The sequence below is a fragment of the Aquarana catesbeiana genome, linkage group LG12 (genome assembly GCF_042186555.1).
Source record: "Aquarana catesbeiana isolate 2022-GZ linkage group LG12, ASM4218655v1, whole genome shotgun sequence".
NCBI classification, from domain to species: domain Eukaryota; kingdom Metazoa; phylum Chordata; class Amphibia; order Anura; family Ranidae; genus Aquarana; species Aquarana catesbeiana.
In genome coordinates this window covers 66,264,507-66,283,702 of record NC_133335.1, presented here as the reverse complement: position 1 = coordinate 66,283,702, position 19,196 = coordinate 66,264,507, and the positions used below count along the sequence as shown (strand labels likewise).

The following is a 19,196-nucleotide window of genomic DNA, read 5'->3' as shown; positions in this document are numbered from 1 at the left end:
CCCCGGCCCTTTTCTCCCAAAATCGGTCCAAAATGACAAAAATCGCACCCCTGTCCCTTTTAGAGAGAAATCGTTCCAAAATGACTAAAATTGCACCCCCGGCCCTTTTATCCCAGAATCAGTCCAAAATGACCAAAATCGCACCCCTGGCTCTTTTAGCCGGAAATTTGTCCAAAATGACCAAAATCGCACCCCCGGCCCTTTTATTCCAAAATTACCAAAATCGCACCCCCCGGCCCTTTTAGCAGGAAATAGGTCCAAAATGACCAAAATCGCACCCCCGGCCCTTTTAGCAGGAAATAGGTCCAAAATGACCAAAATCGCACCCCCGGCCCTTTTATTCCAAAATCGGTCCAAAATGACCAAAATCACACCCCCGGCCCTTTTAGCCAGAAATCGGTCCAAAATGACAAAAAATCACACCCCCGACCCTTTTATCCCAAAATCGGTCCAAAATGACCAAAATCGCACCCCCGGCCCTTTTAGCCGGAAATCGGTCCAAAATGACCAAAATCGCACCCCCGGCCCTTTTAGCAGGAAATCGGTCCAAAATGACCAAAATCGCACCCCCGGCCCTTTTATGCCAAAATCGGTCCAAAATGATCAAAATCGAACCCCCGGCCCTTTTATCCCAAAATCGGTCCAAAATGACAAAAATCGCACCCCCGGCCCTTTTAACCGGAAATTTGTCCAAAATGACCAAAATCGCACCCCCGGCCCTTTTAACCAGAAATTTGTCCAAAATGACCAAAATGGCACAACCGGCCCTTTTATCCCAAAATCGGTCCAAAATGACAAAAATCGCACCCCCAAGCCCTTTTATCCCAAAATCCATCCAAAATTACCAAAATTGCACCCCCGGCCCTTTTAGCCGGAAATTGGTCCAAAATGACAAAAATCGCACCTCCGGCCCTTTTCTCCCAAAATCGGTCCAAAATGACTTAAATTGCACCCCTGGCTCTTTTAGCCGGAAATTTGTCCAAAATGACCAAAATCGCACCCCGGCCCTTTTATCCCAAAATCGGTCCAAAATGACAAAAACCTACCCCCGGTCCTTTTAGCTGGAAATCGGTCCAAAATGACCAAAATCGCACCCCCCGGCCCTTTTATCCCAAAATCGGTCCAAAATGACCAAAATCGCACCCCGGCCCTTTTATCCCAAAATCGGTCCAAAATTAACAAAATTGCATCCCCGGTCCTTTTAGCCGGAAATTGGTCCAAAATGACAAAAATCGCACCTCCGGCCCTTTTATCCCAAAATCGGTCCAAAATGACCAAAATCGCACCCCCGGCCCTTTCTTCCCAAAATCGGTCCAAAATGACCAAAATTGCACCCCCGGCCCTTTTAGCCGGAAATCGGTCCAAAATTACCAAAATCGCACCCCCGGCCCTTTTAGCCGTAATATGGTCCAAAATGACCAAAATCGCACCCCCGCCTCTTTTATCCCAAAATCAGTCCAAAATGACCAAAATCGCACCCCCGGCCCTTTTATCCCAAAATTGGTCCAAAATGACCAAAATCGCACCCCCGGCCCTTTTAGCTGGAAATTGGTCCAAAATGACCAAAATCGCACCCCCGGCCCGTTTATCACAAAATCGGTCCAAAATGGCAAAAATCGCACCCCTGGCCCTTTTATCCCAAAATCCGTCCAAAATTACCAAAATTGCACCCCCGGCCCTTTTAGCCGGAAATCAGTCCAAAATGACCAAAATCGCACCCCCGGCCCTTTTAGCAGGAAATAGGTCCAAAATGACCAAAATCGCACCCCCGGCCCTTTTATCCCAAAATTGGTCCAAAATGACCAAAATCGCACCCCCGGCCCTTTTATGCCAAAATCGGTCCAAAATGATCAAAATCGCACCCCCGGCCCTTTTATCCCAAAATCGGTCCAAAATCACAAAAATCGCACCCCCGGCCCTTTTAACCGGAAATTTGTCCAAAATGACCAAAATCGCACCCCCGGCCCTTTTATCCCAAAATCGGTCCAAAATGACAAAAATCGCACCCCTGTCCCTTTTAGAGAGAAATCGTTCCAAAATGACTAAAATTGCACCCCCGGCCCTTTTATCCCAGAATCAGTCCAAAATGACCAAAATCGCACCCCCGACTCTTTTAGCAGGAAATTTGTCCAAAATGACCAAAATCGCACCCCCGGCCCTTTTATCCCAAAATCGGTCCAAAATTACCAAAATCACACCCCGGCCCTTTTATCCCAAAATCCATCCAAAATTACCAAAATCGCACCCCCGGCCCTTTTCTCCCAAAATCGGTCCAAAATGACAAAAATCGCACCCCTGTCCCTTTTAGAGAGAAATCGTTCCAAAATGACTAAAATTGCACCCCCGGCCCTTTTATCCCAGAATCAGTCCAAAATGACCAAAATCGCACCCCTGGCTCTTTTAGCCGGAAATTTGTCCAAAATGACCAAAATCGCACCCCCGGCCCTTTTATTCCAAAATTACCAAAATCGCACCCCCCGGCCCTTTTAGCAGGAAATAGGTCCAAAATGACCAAAATCGCACCCCCGGCCCTTTTAGCAGGAAATAGGTCCAAAATGACCAAAATCGCACCCCCGGCCCTTTTATTCCAAAATCGGTCCAAAATGACCAAAATCACACCCCCGGCCCTTTTAGCCAGAAATCGGTCCAAAATGACAAAAAATCACACCCCCGACCCTTTTATCCCAAAATCGGTCCAAAATGACCAAAATCGCACCCCGGCCCTTTTAGCCGGAAATCGGTCCAAAATGACCAAAATCGCACCCCCGGCCCTTTTAGCAGGAAATCGGTCCAAAATGACCAAAATCGCACCCCCGGCCCTTTTATGCCAAAATCGGTCCAAAATGATCAAAATCGAACCCCCGGCCCTTTTATCCCAAAATCGGTCCAAAATGACAAAAATCGCACCCCCGGCCCTTTTAACCGGAAATTTGTCCAAAATGACCAAAATCGCACCCCCGGCCCTTTTAACCAGAAATTTGTCCAAAATGACCAAAATGGCACAACCGGCCCTTTTATCCCAAAATCGGTCCAAAATGACAAAAATCGCACCCCCAAGCCCTTTTATCCCAAAATCCATCCAAAATTACCAAAATTGCACCCCCGGCCCTTTTAGCCGGAAATTGGTCCAAAATGACAAAAATCGCACCTCCGGCCCTTTTCTCCCAAAATCGGTCCAAAATGACTTAAATTGCACCCCTGGCTCTTTTAGCCGGAAATTTGTCCAAAATGACCAAAATCGCACCCCGGCCCTTTTATCCCAAAATCGGTCCAAAATGACAAAAACCTACCCCCGGTCCTTTTAGCTGGAAATCGGTCCAAAATGACCAAAATCGCACCCCCCGGCCCTTTTATCCCAAAATCGGTCCAAAATGACCAAAATCGCACCCCGGCCCTTTTATCCCAAAATCGGTCCAAAATTAACAAAATTGCATCCCCGGTCCTTTTAGCCGGAAATTGGTCCAAAATGACAAAAATCGCACCTCCGGCCCTTTTATCCCAAAATCGGTCCAAAATGACCAAAATCGCACCCCCGGCCCTTTCTTCCCAAAATCGGTCCAAAATGACCAAAATTGCACCCCCGGCCCTTTTAGCCGGAAATCGGTCCAAAATTACCAAAATCGCACCCCCGGCCCTTTTAGCCGTAATATGGTCCAAAATGACCAAAATCGCACCCCCGCCTCTTTTATCCCAAAATCAGTCCAAAATGACCAAAATCGCACCCCCGGCCCTTTTATCCCAAAATTGGTCCAAAATGACCAAAATCGCACCCCCGGCCCTTTTAGCTGGAAATTGGTCCAAAATGACCAAAATCGCACCCCCGGCCCGTTTATCACAAAATCGGTCCAAAATGGCAAAAATCGCACCCCTGGCCCTTTTATCCCAAAATCCGTCCAAAATTACCAAAATTGCACCCCCGGCCCTTTTAGCCGGAAATCAGTCCAAAATGACCAAAATCACACCCCCGGCCCTTTTTGCAGGAAATAGGTCCAAAATGACCAAAATCGCACCCCCGGCCCTTTTATGCCAAAATCGGTCCAAAATGATCAAAATCGCACCCCCTGCCCTTTTATCCCAAAATCGGTCCAAAATGACAAAAATCGCACCCCCGGCCCTTTTAACCGGAAATTTGTCCAAAATGACCAAAATCGCACCCCCGGCCCTTTTATCCCAAAATCGGTCCAAAATGACAAAAATCGCACCCCTGTCCCTTTTAGAGAGAAATCGTTCCAAAATGACTAAAATTGCACCCCCGGCCCTTTTATCCCAAAATCGGTCCAAAATTACCAAAATCGCACCCCCGGCCCTTTTATCCCAAAATCGGTCCAAAATGACAAAAATCGCACCCCGGCCCTTTTATCCCAAAATCGGTCCAAAATTACCAAAATCGCACCCCCGGCCCTTTTATCCCAAAATTGGTCCAAAATGACCAAAATCGCACCCCCGGCCCTTTTAGCTGGAAATTGGTCCAAAATGACCAAAATCGCACCCCTGACCCGTTTATCACAAAATCGGTCCAAAATGGCAAAAATCGCACCCCTGGCCCTTTTATCCCAAAATCCGTCCAAAATTACCAAAATTGCACCCCCGGCCCTTTTAGCCGGAAATCAGTCCAAAATGACCAAAATCGCACCCCCGGCCCTTTTAGCAGGAAATAGGTCCAAAATGACCAAAATCGCACCCCCGGCCCTTTTATGCCAAAATCGGTCCAAAATGATCAAAATCGCACCCCCGGCCCTTTTATCCCAAAATCGGTCCAAAATGACAAAAATCGCACCCCCGGCCCTTTTAACCGGAAATTTGTCCAAAATGACCAAAATCGCACCCCCGGCCCTTTTATCCCAAAATCGGTCCAAAATGACAAAAATCGCACCCCTGTCCCTTTTAGAGAGAAATCGTTCCAAAATGACTAAAATTGCACCCCCGGCCCTTTTATCCCAAAATCGGTCCAAAATTACAAAAATCGCACCCCCGGCCCTTTTATCCCAAAATCCATCCAAAATTACCAAAATCGCACCCCCGGCCCTTTTATCCCAAAATCGGTCCAAAATGACAAAAACCCACCCCCGGTCCTTTTAGCTGGAAATCGGTCCAAAATGACCAAAATCGCACCCCCCGGCCCTTTTATCCCAAAATCGGTCCAAAATGACCAAAATCGCACCCCGCCCCTTTTATCCCAAAATCGGTCCAAAATTAACAAAATTGCATCCCCGGCCCTTTTAGCCGGAAATTGGTCCAAAATGACAAAAATCGCACCTCCGGCCCTTTTATCCCAAAATCGGTCCAAAATTACCAAAATCGCACCCCTGGCAATTTTAGCCGGAAATTTGTCCAAAATGACCAAAATCGCACCCCCTGCCCTTTTATCCCAAAATCGGTCCAAAATGACCAAAATCGCACCCCCGGCCCTTTCTTCCCAAAATCGGTCCAAAATGACCAAAATCGCACCCCCGGCCCTTTTATCCCAAAATCGGTCCAAAATGACAAAAATCGCACCCCCGGCCCTTTTATCCCAAAATCGGTCCAAAATGACCAAAATCGCATCCCCAGCCCTTTTAGCCCAAAATCGGTCCAAAATGACAAAAATCGCACCCCCAGCCCTTTTATCCCAAAATCGGTCCAAAATGACCAAAATCTCACCCCCGGCCCTTTTAGCCGGAAATCGGTCCAAAATGATCAAAATCGAACACCCGGCCCTTTTATCACAAAATCGGTCCAAAATGACCAAAATCACACCCGGGGCCCTTTTAGTCGGAAATCGGTCCAAAATGACCAAAATAGCTACCTTGGCACTTTTAGCTGGAAATCGGTCCAAAATGACTAAAATCGCACCCCCGGCCCTTTTATCCCAAAATCGGTCCAAAACGACAAATCGCATCCCCAGCCCTTTTATCCTAAAATCAGTCCAAAATGTCCAAAATCGCATCCCCGGCCCTTTTAGCCAGAAATCGGTCAAAAATTACCAACATCGCACCATCAGCCCTTTTATCCCAAAATCGGTCCAAAATGACCGAAATCGCAACACCGGCCCTTTTATCCCAAAATCGGTCCAAAATTACAAAAATCAGACCCCCGGCCCTTTTATCCCAAAATCGGTCCAAAATTACCAAAATCACACCCCCGGCCATTTTAGCCGGAAATCGGTCCAAAATTACCAAAATCGCATCCCCGGCCCTTTTAGCCCAAAATCAATCCAAAATGAAAATAAAATCGCACCCCTGACACTTTTAGCCAGAAATCTGTCCAAAATGACCAAAATCCCAACCCCGGCCCTTTTAGCTTGAAATCAGACCAAAATGTCCAAAATCGCACCCCTCAGCCCTTTTATCCCAAAATCGGTCCAAAATGACCAAAATCGCACCCCCGGCCCTTTTATCTCAAAATCGGTCCAAAATGACCAAAAACGCACCCCCGGCCCTTTTATCCCAAAATCGGTCCAAAATGACCAAAATCGCACCCCCGGCCCTTTTAGCCGGAAATCAGTCCAAAATGACCAAAATCGCCCCCCTCAGCCCTTTTATCCCAAAATCGGTCCAAAATGACCAAAATCGCACCCCCGGCCCTTTTATCCCAAAATCAGTACAAAATTACCAAAATTGCACCCCATCCCCTTTTAGCCGGAAATTGGTCCAAAATGACCAAAATCGTTCCCCCGACCCTTTCATTCCAAAATCGGTCCAAAATGACAAAAATCGCATCCTCGTCCCTTTTAGCCCGAAATCAATCCAAAATGAAAAAAAATCGCACCTCCGGCCTTTTTAGCCGGAAATCGGTCCAAAAGTGCACTTTTCCTTGGATGCAGAATTAGAAAGTGGGTGTTTCTAGTAGATATTGTCTAATTCAAGATCTCTGGAAAGTCAAGTCGTCCTAACGTTTTGATTTTCTAATCTAGAGGCCTTCGAACGTTTCCACCCTAACGTTTCCTTGGGACTTTGGGGAAAAATTCTTATGACGTTGCTATGTGAGATACAGTCGCCAAGCTTTGAAGCAAAGGCCCCAGGGAGATTTGAACTCGCGACTCCTGGTTTACAAGACCAGTGCTCTAACCCCTGATCTATGGAGCCCTTTTTGTCAGTATTGTACACAAGTTCTTTTTTTGTACTAGAGGTTCAGCGGCAGACGAGCTGAAGAATGTAAATGCAAGCAAAGAAAAGCTTAAAAGCTGTCAGAAGTGGGATTCGAACCCACGCCTCCATGGGAGACTGCGACCTGAACGCAGCGCCTTAGACCGCTCGGCCATCCTGACTAGGGATGAGCTTCGTGTTCGAGTCGAACCCATGTTCGACTCGAACATCGGCTGTTCGCTCGTTCGCCGAATTGCGAACGATATGGGCCGTTCGCGCTAAATTCGTGTGGCGCGTCACGGCCCATAATTCACTGCGGCATCGCAGTGCATTGCTGGCTGATGATTGGCCAAGTATGCACTATGACCCGCATGCTTGGCCAATCACAGCGCCGTCAGTAGAGAGAGCTGTAATTGGCCAAAGCCAGGGTGGCTTTGGCCAATTATGGCTCAGGGGATTTAGTACACACCCCACACTATATAAGGCCGCCTGCACGGCGGCCCTGTGTAGTGTGTGTTCCGGTGTGCTGAGAGATAGAGAGAGAGAGAGACAGTGTCATTTGATTTGAGTTAGATAGATTAGGCAGAACAGTCAGTCAGTTAGCTGCACTTACAGTGTATTGTGTATATATATGCATCCCAGGTGTTGCATATATATATATACACTGTATTCAGTTTAGCTAGATCCGTTCCTGTTATCTTCTATCTAGACTATTTACATTTAATGCAGTGCGTCCTGCTCACAGTGTTCAGCTAGATCCGTTCCTGCTATTTACATTTAGTGCAGTGCGTCCTGCTCACAGTGTTCAGCTAGATCCGTTCCTGTTATCTTCTAGACTATTTACATTTAGTGCAGTGCGTCCTGCTCACAGTGTTCAGCTAGATCCATTCCTGCAATTTACATTTAGTGCAGTGCGTCCTGCTCACAGTGTTCAGCTAGATCCGTTCCTGCTATTTACATTTAGTGCAGTGCGTCCTGCTCACAGTGTTCAGCTAGATCCGTTCCTGCTATTTACATTTAGTGCAGTGCGTCCTGCTCACAGTGTTCAGCTAGATCCGTTCCTGTTATTTACATTTAGTGCAGTGCGTCCTGCTCAGTGTTCAGCTAGATCCGTTCCTGCAATTTACATTTAGTGCAGTGCGTCCTGCTCACAGTGTTCAGCTAGATCCGTTCCTGCTATTTACATTTAGTGCAGTGCGTCCTGCTCACAGTGTTCAGCTAGATCCGTTCCTGCTATTTACATTTAGTGCAGTGCGTCCTGCTCACAGTGTTCAGCTAGATCCGTTCCTGTTATCTTCAAGACTATTTACATTTAGTGCAGTGCGTCCTGCTCACAGTGTTCAGCTAGATCCGTTCCTGTTATTTACATTTAGTGCAGTGCGTCCTGCTCACAGTGTTCAGCTAGATCCGTTCCTGCTATTTACATTTAGTGCAGTGCGTCCTGCTCACAGTGTTCAGCTAGAGCCGTTCCTGCTATTTACATTTAGTGCAGTGCGTCCTGCTCACAGTGTTCAGCTAGATCCGTTCCTGTTATCTTCTAGACTATTTACATTTAGTGCAGTGCGTCCTGCTCACAGTGTTCAGCTAGATCCGTTCCTGCTATTTACATTTAGTGCAGTGCGTCCTTCTCACAGTGTTCAGCTAGATCCGTTCCTGTTATCTTCTAGACTATTTACATTTAGTGCAGTGCGTCCTGCTCACAGTGTTCAGCTAGATCCGTTCCTGTTATCTTCTAGACTATTTACATTTAGTGCAGTGCGTCCTGCTCACAGTGTTCAGCTAGATCCGTTCCTGTTATCTTCCTACTGACAGGCAGGCTTGTCTGGTTACAGTATATAAAGCTACCTGAAGAAAATTACAGGTGTTCTATTTGATCCTATTAGTACCACGGTCAGGCAGCTAGACTATTTACATTTAGTACAGTGCGTCCTGCTCACAGTGTTCAGCTAGATCCGTTCCTGTTATCTTCCTACTGACAGGCAGGCTTGTCTGGTTACAGTATATAAAGCTACCTGAAGAAAATTACAGGTGTTCTATTTGATCCTATTAGTACCACGGTCAGGCAGCTAGACTATTTACATTTAGTACAGTGCGTCCTGCTCACAGTGTTCAGCTAGATCCATTCCTGTTATCTTCCTACTGACAGGCAGGCTTGTCTGGTTACAGTATATAAAGCTACCTGAAGAAAATTACAGGTGTTCTATCCCAGCTTAGTGCAGCTACAGGCCATTAGTATGTCTGGAAGGCCAAGAAGGAGAGGCAGACAGTCACAAGCCAATAAGAGAGGGCAAGCAGGCTCTGTGTCTAGTGCTGGTCGTGGAGACAGTGCATCCTCATCAGCACGTGGCCATGGGACACGCTTGGCCTTTTTTTCGGCAGCTGGCCGTGTTGAGCCGCAACATGCGGAAGACTTAGTCGAGTGGATGACCAAGCCGTCCTCATCCTCCTCATCCTCTCTCACCCATGCCCAGGGTGCTTTGTCTGGCAAAGCAGCGGCCTCTTCCCTCAGCTCAATGTCATCAGTGACTCCTTCCCTAGCTCCACCATGTCCTCATGAGGATTCCCTCGAACTGTTTGACCACAGTGTTGGGTACATGCTCCAGGAGGATGTCCAGCGTTTGGAAGGCTCTGATGACGATACTGAGCTCGATGAAGGCAGTAACATGAGCACGGACAGAGGGGGTGCCCAAGAAGGACAGCAATCTGGCAGTCATGCTCCCCCTGCTGCAGCATACTGCCAGGTTTGCTCCAGTGATGAGGAGGGAGGGGATGATGAGGTCACTGACTCAACGTGGGTGCCTGATAGGAGAGAGGAGGAGGAGGAGGAGGAGGCGGCGGCACATCACCAACGAGGCAGGATGCCCTCCAGGGGCCAGCCTAAGGGCAGCACATTGACTGCATCACACCCCAAAGCTCCACATGTGCAGGGCGCTGCAGTCTCTGCGCGTTATTCAAAAAGTTCTTTGGTGTGGGCCTTTTTTGAGACGAGTGCATCAGATCGCACCGCTGCTATTTGCAACATATGTCTCAAGCGTATCTCGCGTGGCCAAAACATCTCCCGCTTGGGTACCACATGCTTGACCAGACATATGTTGACCTGCCATGCAGTTCGTTGGCAAGCGTATCTAAAAGACCCACACCAAAGAACAAAGAGGATCTCTCCTTGCTCCTCATCAGCTGAGATTTCCAACCCCACTAGACCTTCAGTCCTCTCTGAGACCTGCAGTGAGAGGAATGAAGGTGTAGAATTAGGTGTGTCACAGCCAAGTACTTGTGGGCAATCTGCTTTTGGTACACCGACGTCAGATTGTACCAGGCAAATTTCCCTGCCCCAGCTGCTGCACCGCCGAAAGAAGTTTGCTCCCAGCCATCCACATGCCCAGCGGTTGAATGCTAGCTTGGCAAAATTGCTAGCACTTCAACTGCTGCCTTTTCAGTTGGTAGACTCTGCCCCCTTCCGTGAGTTTGTGGAATGTGCGGTTCCTCAGTGGCAGGTACCCAAACGCCACTTTTTCTCACGGAAGGCGATTCCGGCTCTCTACCGGCATGTGGAAGGCAATGTCCATGCCTCGCTGGACAGGGCGGTCAGCGGTAAGGTGCATATTACCGCTGACTCATGGTCCAGCAGGCATGGACAGGGACGTTACCTAAGTTTCACGGCGCATTGGGTGACTCTGCTGGCAGCTGGGAAGGATGCAGGACAAGGTGCAGTAGTGTTGGAGGTTGTTCCGCCACCACGCCTCCAAAATGCTGATTGTGACACACCTCTCTCCTCCACCCCCTCCTCTTCTTCTTCCTCCATGGCCTCTTCCTCGGAACCAGCGGTGCTCCGTAGGCGTTCAAGGGGCTACGCAAGTACGCAGGCCAAAAGATGCCATGCGGTGCTTGAGCTGGTGTGCTTGGGGGACAGGAGCCACACTGGGGCAGAGGTTCTGTCAGCTCTGCAGGGGCAGGTTCAGAGGTGGTTGACGCCACGCCAACTTAAGGCAGGAATGGTGGTTTGCGACAATGGCACCAACCTCCTCTCTGCCCTCCGACAGGGACAAATGACCCATGTGCCCTGTTTGGCTCACGTCCTTAACTTGGTGGTGCAGCGGTTCTTGGGCAGGTACCCGGGCTTACAGGATGTCCTGAGGCAGGCCAGGAAAGTCTGTGTGCATTTCCACCGGTCATATAATGCCAGTGCTCGGCTTACGGACCTCCAAAAGGAGTTTAACCTGCCCAAGAACCGCCTAATCTGTGACATGCCCACCAGGTGGAACTCAACGTTGGCCATGCTGCAGCGGCTGCACACGCAGCAGAGGGCCATCAATGAGTACCTGTGCGACTATGGCACCAGGACAGGGTCAGGGGAGCTTGGTTTTTTTTCCCCACGCCAGTGGGCCATGATCAGGGATGCATGCACTGTCCTGTCACCATTCGAGGAGGCCACGAGGATGGTGAGCAGTGACAGTGCATGCATCAGTGACACTGTCCCCCTTGTCCACCTGTTGGAGCACACGCTGCGTGGAATAATGGACAGGGCACTTGAGGCAGAACAGAGGCAGGAAGAGGAGGACTTCCTTAGCTCTCAAGGCCCCCTTTATCCAGACAGTGTTCCTGCGTGCCCGCCGATCACACAGGAAGAGGACGAGGAGGAAGAGGAGGAGGAGGAAGATTGTGTCAGTATGGAGGTGGAGCCTGGCACTCAGCATCAGCAGCAGTCTTTAAGGGATCAGTCCCAAGAAACACATGGACTTGTACGTGGCTGGGAGGAGGTGGCTGCGGACCATGTCGTTCTTAGTGACCCAGAGGACTCCGGACCGAATGCCTCAGCAAACCTACGCTGCATGGCCTCCCTGATCCTGCAAAGCCTGCGTAAGGATCCTCGTATTCGTGGTATCAAGGAGAAGGACCAATACTGGCTGGCAACCCTCCTTGATCCACGTTACAAGGGTAAGGTTGCGGACCTTATCTTGCCATCGCAGAGGGAGCAGAGGATGAAACATCTTCGGGAGGCCTTGCAGAAAGGTCTGTGCAACGCGTTCCCAGAGACTGGGAGGTTACAAACTCCTGTTTCTGGACAACGTGTTGCTGAGGCTTCGGTCAGTCAAAGAAGGAGCGGTGGAGAAGGTGGCCGTCTGACCGATGCGTTCAGACAATTTTTTGGTCCGCAGCCCCAAGGTATGATCGGTTCCAGCAACCATCGCCAGCGTCTGTTTTACATGGTGCAGGAATACCTAGGGGCAAGATCAGACTTGGACACCTTTCCCACCGAAAATCCTCTGGGTTACTGGGTCTTGAGGATGGATCACTGGCCAGAGCTTGCACAGTATGCAATTGAGCTACTGGCCTGTCCTGCATCCAGCGTTCTTTCGGAACGCACATTCAGTGCTGCTGGAGGCGTGGTAACCGATCACAGGGTGCGTCTGTCCACCGACTCGGTCGATCGGCTGACCTTCATAAAAATAAATGAGTCTTGGATCACCACCAGCTACCAAGCACCTGATGCTGATGTAACCGAATAATTTTTTTTGAAATCTCAGATCCCTTCAAAGACTGCCTATGCTGATGCTGAGTGACTATCCCTGAGTAATTATCCTCTTCCTCCTCAATCATCACGCTGATGGCTTGTAAGAACATTTTTGGTTCTGGGCGCCACCACCAGTGCCTAAGGCACAATTTTTCAGCCCCTGTTTAACAGGGGCGTGTAATTACAATTTTTGATGTAATACTTTGCAGCAGGGCTCGTTCCTGCATTCCAACTAGAGTGTCTGTGAGGGGTTGCAGTGTTGTGGCACCAGCACCAGTGCCTAAGGCCCAATTTTTCTGCCCCTGTCTAACAGGGGCGTGTAATTACAATTTTTGATGCAATACTTTGCAGCAGGGCTCGTTCCTGCGTTCCAACTAGAGTGTCTGTGAGGGGTTGCAGTGTTGTGGCACCAGCACCAGTGCCTAAGGCCCAATTTTTCTGCCCCTGTCTAACAGGGGCGTGTAATTACAATTTTTGAAGCAATACTTTGCAGCAGGGCTCGTTCCTGCGTTCCAACTAGAGTGTCTGTGAGGGGTTGCAGTGTTGTGGCACCAGCACCAGTGCCTAAGGCCTAATTTTTCAGCTCCTGTTCAACAGGGGCATGTAATTACAATTCTTGATCTAATATTTCACAGCAGGGCCCTGTGAGGGCTTACAGTGTTGTGGCCACAGCAACACCTAAGGCCCAAATTTCTGCTGAGTATATAGGGCAGGACCCTACTTTCAAACATCTAACTTACAAACGACTCCTACTTGCAAACGGAAGGAGACAACAGGAAGTGAGATGAAATCTACCCCTAGGAAAGGAAATTCTCTCCTGTAAGAGTTAATATGGGAAAACAATTTCTCCTTTCCACTGATGCTTTCCAATCCTTGTTCCACAAAAAAACCCAAATTTTCAAAAAACATTTTTCATTGGGACAAAAAAGTGAGGTGAAATCTTCTGAAGAGGAGGAAAGACAGCAAAACAAATGTCACAGGGGTGATAACCCTTCCCTATGTTTTCCAAAAAGCTTAGAAAAGATTTTTTGGCTGGAGCTAAACACGTTAAAAATGTTCAAAATTACAAACAGATTCTACTTAACAACAAAACCTACAGTCCCTGTCTTGTTTGCACCGCCTGTATACTGCTGTTGAGAGTATATAGGGCCTGGTGGCCCCACACCTTTCCTTATTTTAATTTGGGTGCGGGGTTCCCCTTAATATCCATACAAGACCCAAAGGGCCTGGTAATGGACTGGGGGGTACCCATGCCGTTTGTCTCACTGATTTTCATCCATATTGCCATGACCCGACATGACATTAAACCCGCAAGCAGTTTTAAATGAGATTTTTTCCTTTAAAAATGACATTTGGTGCAGGGACTGTTCTAAACATGGGAAACACGCGTCACTTTACAGGCATACTATAGACACCCCCCAGGTACGATATTTAAAGGAATATTTCACTTTTTTTTTTTTACTTTAAGCATCATTAAAATCACTGCTCCCGAAAAAACGGCCGTTTTTAAAAGTTTTTTTTGCATTGATACATGTCCCCTGGGGTAGGACCCGGGTCCCCAAACCCTTTTTAGGACAATACCATGCAAATTAGCCTTTAAAATGAGCACTTTTGATTTCGAACGTTCGAGTCCCATAGACGTCAATGGGGTTCTAACGTTCGTGCGAACTTTCGGTCCGTTCGCGGGTTCTGGTGCGAACCGAACCGGGGGGTGTTCGGCTCATCCCTAATCCTGACCTGTGATGCTTGTCATTGGGTGAGACCGACGACGCTCACAGGTTGATCTAATGTGCCCGTAAAATAAATCCGCTGAAGGTTACTTGATGGAGAAATTGCGATAGAAGCAGCTTTACCCTTATCACCATTCCTTGCTACCTACATCATTTCCAATGCGTTGGAATGAAAGAACAAAACTGGATGTTAGAAGTGCACGCTCAGAAAACAAGCATCTTGCTGTTAACAAGAGATGGCCGTTTGCTTCAAGTGCACTTTTCCTTGGATGCAGAATTAGAAAGTGGGTGTTTCTAGTAGATATTGTCTAATTCAAGATCTCTGGAAAGTCAAGTCGTCCTAACGTTTTGATTTCCTAATCTAGAGGCCTTCGAACGTTTCCACACTAACGTTTCCTTGGGACTTTGGGGAAAAATTCTTATGACGCTGCTATGTGAGATACAGTCGCCAAACTTTGCAGCAAAGGCCCCAGCGAGATTTGAACTCGCGACCCCTGGTTTACAAGACCAGTGCTCTAACCCCTGAGCTATGGAGCCCTTTTTGTCAGCATTGAACACAAGTTCTTTTTTTGTACTAGAGGTTCAGCGGTAGACGAGCTGAAGAATGTAAATGCAAACAAAGAAAAGCTTAAAAGCTGTCAGAAGTGGGATTCGAACCCACGCCTCCAGGGGAGACTGCGACCTGAACGCAGCGCCTTAGACCGCTCGGCCATCCTGACCTGGGATGCTTGTCATTGGGTGAGACCGACGACGCTCACAGGTTGATCTAATGTGCCCGTAAAATAAATCCGCTGAAGGTTACTTGATGGAGAAATTGCGATAGAAGCAGCTTTAACCTTATCACCATTCCTTGCTACCTACATCATTTCCAATGCGTTGGAATGAAAGAACAAAACTGGATGTTAGAAGTGCACGCTCAGAAAACAAGCATCTTGCTGTTAACAAGAGATGGCCGTTTGCTTCAAGTGCACTTTTCCTTGGATGCAGAGTTAGAAAGTGGGTGTTTCTAGTAGATATTGTCTAATTCAAGATCTCTGGAAAGTCAAGTCGTCCTAACGTTTTGATTTCCTAATCTAGAGGCCTTCGAACGTTTCCACCCTAACGTTTCCTTGGGACTTTGGGGAAAAATTCTTATGACGCTGCTATGTGAGATACAGTCGCCAAGCTTTGCAGAAAGGCCCCAGCGAGATTTAAACTCGCGACCCCTGGTTTACAAGACCAGTGCTCTAACCCCTGAGCTATGGAGCCCTTTTTGTCAGCATTGAACACAAGTTCTTTTTTTGTACTAGAGGTTCAGCGGTAGACGAGCTGAAGAATGTAAATGCAAGCAAAGAAAAGCTTAAAAGCTGTCAGAAGTGGGATTCGAACCCACGCCTCCAGGGGAGACTGCGACCTGAACGCAGCGCCTTAGACCGCTCGGCCATCCTGACCTGTGATGCTTGTCATTGGGTGAGACCGACGACGCTCACAGGTTGATCTAATGTGCCCGTAAAATAAATCCGCTGAAGGTTACTTGATGGAGAAATTGCGATAGAAGCAGCTTTACCCTTATCACCATTCCTTGCTACCTACATCATTTCCAATGCGTTGGAATGAAAGAACAAAACTGGATGTTAGAAGTGCACGCTCAGAAAACAAGCATCTTGCTGTTAACAAGAGATGGCCGTTTGCTTCAAGTGCACTTTTCCTTGGATGCAGAATTAGAAAGTGGGTGTTTCTAGTAGATATTGTCTAATTCAAGATCTCTGGAAAGTCAAGTCGTCCTAACGTTTTGATTTCCTAATCTAGAGGCCTTCGAACGTTTCCACCCTAATGTTTTCTTGAGAGTTTGGGGAAAAATTCTTATGACGCTGCTATGTGAGATACAGTCGCCAAGCTTTGCAGCAAAGGCCCCAGCGAGATTTGAACTCGCGACCCCTGGTTTACAAGACCAGTGCTCTAACCCCTGAGCTATGGAGCCCTTTTTGTCAGCATTGAACACAAGTTCTTTTTTTGTACTCGAGGTTCAGCGGTAGACGAGCTGAAGAATGTAAATGCAAGCAAAGAAAAGCTTAAAAGCTGTCAGAAGTGGGATTCGAACCCAGGCCTCCAGGGGAGACTGTGACCTGAACGCAGCGCCTTAGACCGCTCGGCCATCCTGACCTGTGATGCTTGTCATTGGGTGAGACCGACGACGCTCACAGGTTGATCTAATGTGCCCGTAAAATAAATCCGCTGAAGGTTACTTGATGGAGAAATTGCGATAGAAGCAGCTTTACCCTTATCACCATTCCTTGCTACCTACATCATTTCCAATGCGTTGGAATGAAAGAACAAAACTGGATGTTAGAAGTGCACGCTCAGAAAAGAAGCATCTTGCTGTTAACAAGAGATGGCCGTTTGCTTCAAGAGCACTTTTCCTTGGATGCAGAATTAGAAAGTGGGTGTTTCTAGTAGATATTGTCTAATTCAAGATCTCTGGAAAGTCAAGTCGTCCTAACGTTTTGATTTCCTAATCTAGAGGCCTTCGAACGTTTCCACCCTAACGTTTCCTTGGGACTTTGGGGAAAAATTCTTATGACGCTGCTATGTGAGATACAGTCGCCAAGCTTTGCAGCAAAGGCCCCAGCGAGATTTGAACTCGCGACCCCTGTTTTACAAGACCAGTGCTCTAACCCCTGAGCTATGGAGCCCTTTTTGTCAGTGTTGAACACAAGTTCTTTTTTTGTACTCGAGGTTCAGTGGTAGACGAGCTGAAGAATGTAAATGCAAGCAAAGAAAAGCTTAAAAGCTGTCAGAAGTGGGATTTGAACCCACGCCTCCAGGGGAGACTGCGACCTGAACGCAGCGCCTTAGACCGCTCGGCCATCCTGACCTGTGATGCTTGTCATTGGGTGAGACTGACGACGCTCACAGGTTGATCTAATGTGCCCGTAAAATAAATCCACTGAAGGTTACTTGATGGAGAAATTGCGATAGAAGCAGCTTTACCCTTATCACCATTCCTTGCTACCTACATCATTTCCAATGCGTTGGAATGAAAGAACAAAACTGGATGTTAGAAGTGCACGCTCAGAAAACAAGCATCTTGCTGTTAACAAGAGATGGCCGTTTGCTTCAAGTGCACTTTTCCTTGGATGCAGAATTAGAAAGTGGGTGTTTCTAGTAGATATTGTCTAATTCAAGATCTCTGGAAAGTCAAGTCGTCCTAACGTTTTGATTTCCTAATCTAGAGGCCTTCGAACGTTTCCACCCTAACGTTTCCTTGGGACTTTGGGGAAAAATTCTTATGACGCTGCTATGTGAGATACAGTCGCCAAGCTTTGCAGCAAAGGCCCCAGCGAGATTTGAACTCGCGACCCCTGTTTTACAAGACCAGTGCTCTAACCCCTGAGCTATGGAGCCCTTTTTGTCAGCATTGAACACAAGTTCTTTTTTTGTACTCGAGGTTCAGTGGTAGACGAGCTGAAGAATGTAAATGCAAGCAAAGAAAAGCTTAAAAGCTGTCAGAAGTGGGATTCGAACCCACGCCTCCAGGGGAGACTGTGACCTGAACGCAGCGCCTTAGACCGCTCGGCCATCCTGACCTGTGATGCTTGTCATTGGGTGAGACCGACGACGCTCACAGGTTGATCTAATGTGCCCGTAAAATAAATCCGCTGAAGGTTACTTGATGGAGAAATTGCGATAGAAGCAGCTTTACCCTTATCACCATTCCTTGCTACCTACATCATTTCCAATGCGTTGGAATGAAAGAACAAAACTGGATGTTAGAAGTGCACGCTCAGAAAAGAAGCATCTTGCTGTTAACAAGAGATGGCCGTTTGCTTCAAGAGCACTTTTCCTTGGATGCAGAATTAGAAAGTGGGTGTTTCTAGTAAATATTGTCTAATTCAAGATCTCTGGAAAGTCAAGTCGTCCTAACTTTTTGATTTCCTAATCTAGAGGCCTTCGAACGTTTCCACCCTAACGTTTCCTTGGGACTTTGGGGAAAAATTCTTATGACGCTGCTATGTGAGATACAGTCACCAAGCTTTGCAGAAAGACCCCAGCGAGATTTGAACTCGCGACCCCTGGTTTACAAGACCAGTGCTCTAACCCCTGAGCTATGGAGCCCTTTTTGTCAGCGTTGAACACAAGTTCTTTTTTTGTACTAGAGGTTCAGCGGTAGACGAGCTGAAGAATGTAAATGCAAGCAAAGAAAAGCTGTCAGAAGTGGGATTTGAACCCACGCCTCCAGGGGAGACTGCGACCTGAACGCAGCGCCTTAGACCGCTCGGCCATCCTGACCTGTGATGCTTGTCATTGGGTGAGACTGACGACGCTCACAGGTTGATCTAATGTGCCCGTAAAATAAATCCGCTGAAGGTTACTTGATGGAGAAATTGCGATAGAAGCAGCTTTACCCTTATCACCATTCCTTGCTACCTACATCATTTCCAATGCGTTGGAATGAAAGAACAAAACTGGATGTTAGAAGTGCACGCTCAGAAAACCAGCATCTTGCTGTTAACAAGAGATGGCCGTTTGCTTCAAGTGCACTTTTCCTTGGATGCAGAATTAGAAAGTGGGTGTTTCTAGTAGATATTGTCTAATTCAAGATCTCTGGAAAGTCAAGTCGTCCTAACGTTTTGATTTCCTAATCTAGAGGCCTTCGAACGTTTCCACCCTAACGTTTCCTTGGGACTTTGGGGAAAAATTCTTATGACGCTGCTATGTGAGATACAGTCGCCAAGCTTTGCAGCAAAGGCCCCAGCGAGATTTGAACTCGCGACCCCTGTTTTACAAGACCAGTGCTCTAACCCCTGAGCTATGGAGCCATTTTTGTCAGCATTGAACACAAGTTCTTTTTTTGTACTCGAGGTTCAGCGGTAGACAAGTTGAAGAATGTAAATGCAAGCAAAGAAAAGC

The 19,196-nt window shown here is 47.7% G+C and overlaps 13 non-coding genes across 13 annotated transcripts; all 13 read right to left on the bottom strand.

The window, feature by feature from the left end:
- Nucleotides 1-7,163: 7,163 nt before the first annotated feature.
- On the bottom strand, nucleotides 7,164-7,246 carry TRNAL-CAG (transfer RNA leucine (anticodon CAG)). Its single transcript has one exon. It is a non-coding gene; the product is annotated as a tRNA-Leu (tRNA).
- Nucleotides 7,247-14,770: 7,524 nt separating this feature from the next.
- Nucleotides 14,771-14,843, bottom strand: TRNAT-UGU (transfer RNA threonine (anticodon UGU)). Its single transcript has one exon. It is a non-coding gene; the product is annotated as a tRNA-Thr (tRNA).
- Nucleotides 14,844-14,942: 99 nt separating this feature from the next.
- Nucleotides 14,943-15,025, bottom strand: TRNAL-CAG (transfer RNA leucine (anticodon CAG)). Its single transcript has one exon. It is a non-coding gene; the product is annotated as a tRNA-Leu (tRNA).
- A 456-nt stretch (nucleotides 15,026-15,481) lies between these two features.
- Nucleotides 15,482-15,554, bottom strand: TRNAT-UGU (transfer RNA threonine (anticodon UGU)). The gene has a single exon. It is a non-coding gene; the product is annotated as a tRNA-Thr (tRNA).
- Nucleotides 15,555-15,653: 99 nt separating this feature from the next.
- TRNAL-CAG (transfer RNA leucine (anticodon CAG)) lies at nucleotides 15,654-15,736 on the bottom strand. The gene has a single exon. It is a non-coding gene; the product is annotated as a tRNA-Leu (tRNA).
- A 457-nt stretch (nucleotides 15,737-16,193) lies between these two features.
- TRNAT-UGU (transfer RNA threonine (anticodon UGU)) lies at nucleotides 16,194-16,266 on the bottom strand. The gene has a single exon. It is a non-coding gene; the product is annotated as a tRNA-Thr (tRNA).
- Nucleotides 16,267-16,905: 639 nt separating this feature from the next.
- Nucleotides 16,906-16,978, bottom strand: TRNAT-UGU (transfer RNA threonine (anticodon UGU)). Its single transcript has one exon. It is a non-coding gene; the product is annotated as a tRNA-Thr (tRNA).
- A 99-nt stretch (nucleotides 16,979-17,077) lies between these two features.
- TRNAL-CAG (transfer RNA leucine (anticodon CAG)) lies at nucleotides 17,078-17,160 on the bottom strand. Its single transcript has one exon. It is a non-coding gene; the product is annotated as a tRNA-Leu (tRNA).
- A 457-nt stretch (nucleotides 17,161-17,617) lies between these two features.
- Nucleotides 17,618-17,690, bottom strand: TRNAT-UGU (transfer RNA threonine (anticodon UGU)). The gene has a single exon. It is a non-coding gene; the product is annotated as a tRNA-Thr (tRNA).
- A 99-nt stretch (nucleotides 17,691-17,789) lies between these two features.
- Nucleotides 17,790-17,872, bottom strand: TRNAL-CAG (transfer RNA leucine (anticodon CAG)). The gene has a single exon. It is a non-coding gene; the product is annotated as a tRNA-Leu (tRNA).
- A 456-nt stretch (nucleotides 17,873-18,328) lies between these two features.
- On the bottom strand, nucleotides 18,329-18,401 carry TRNAT-UGU (transfer RNA threonine (anticodon UGU)). Its single transcript has one exon. It is a non-coding gene; the product is annotated as a tRNA-Thr (tRNA).
- Nucleotides 18,402-18,492: 91 nt separating this feature from the next.
- TRNAL-CAG (transfer RNA leucine (anticodon CAG)) lies at nucleotides 18,493-18,575 on the bottom strand. The gene has a single exon. It is a non-coding gene; the product is annotated as a tRNA-Leu (tRNA).
- A 457-nt stretch (nucleotides 18,576-19,032) lies between these two features.
- Nucleotides 19,033-19,105, bottom strand: TRNAT-UGU (transfer RNA threonine (anticodon UGU)). The gene has a single exon. It is a non-coding gene; the product is annotated as a tRNA-Thr (tRNA).
- Nucleotides 19,106-19,196: the final 91 nt, after the last annotated feature.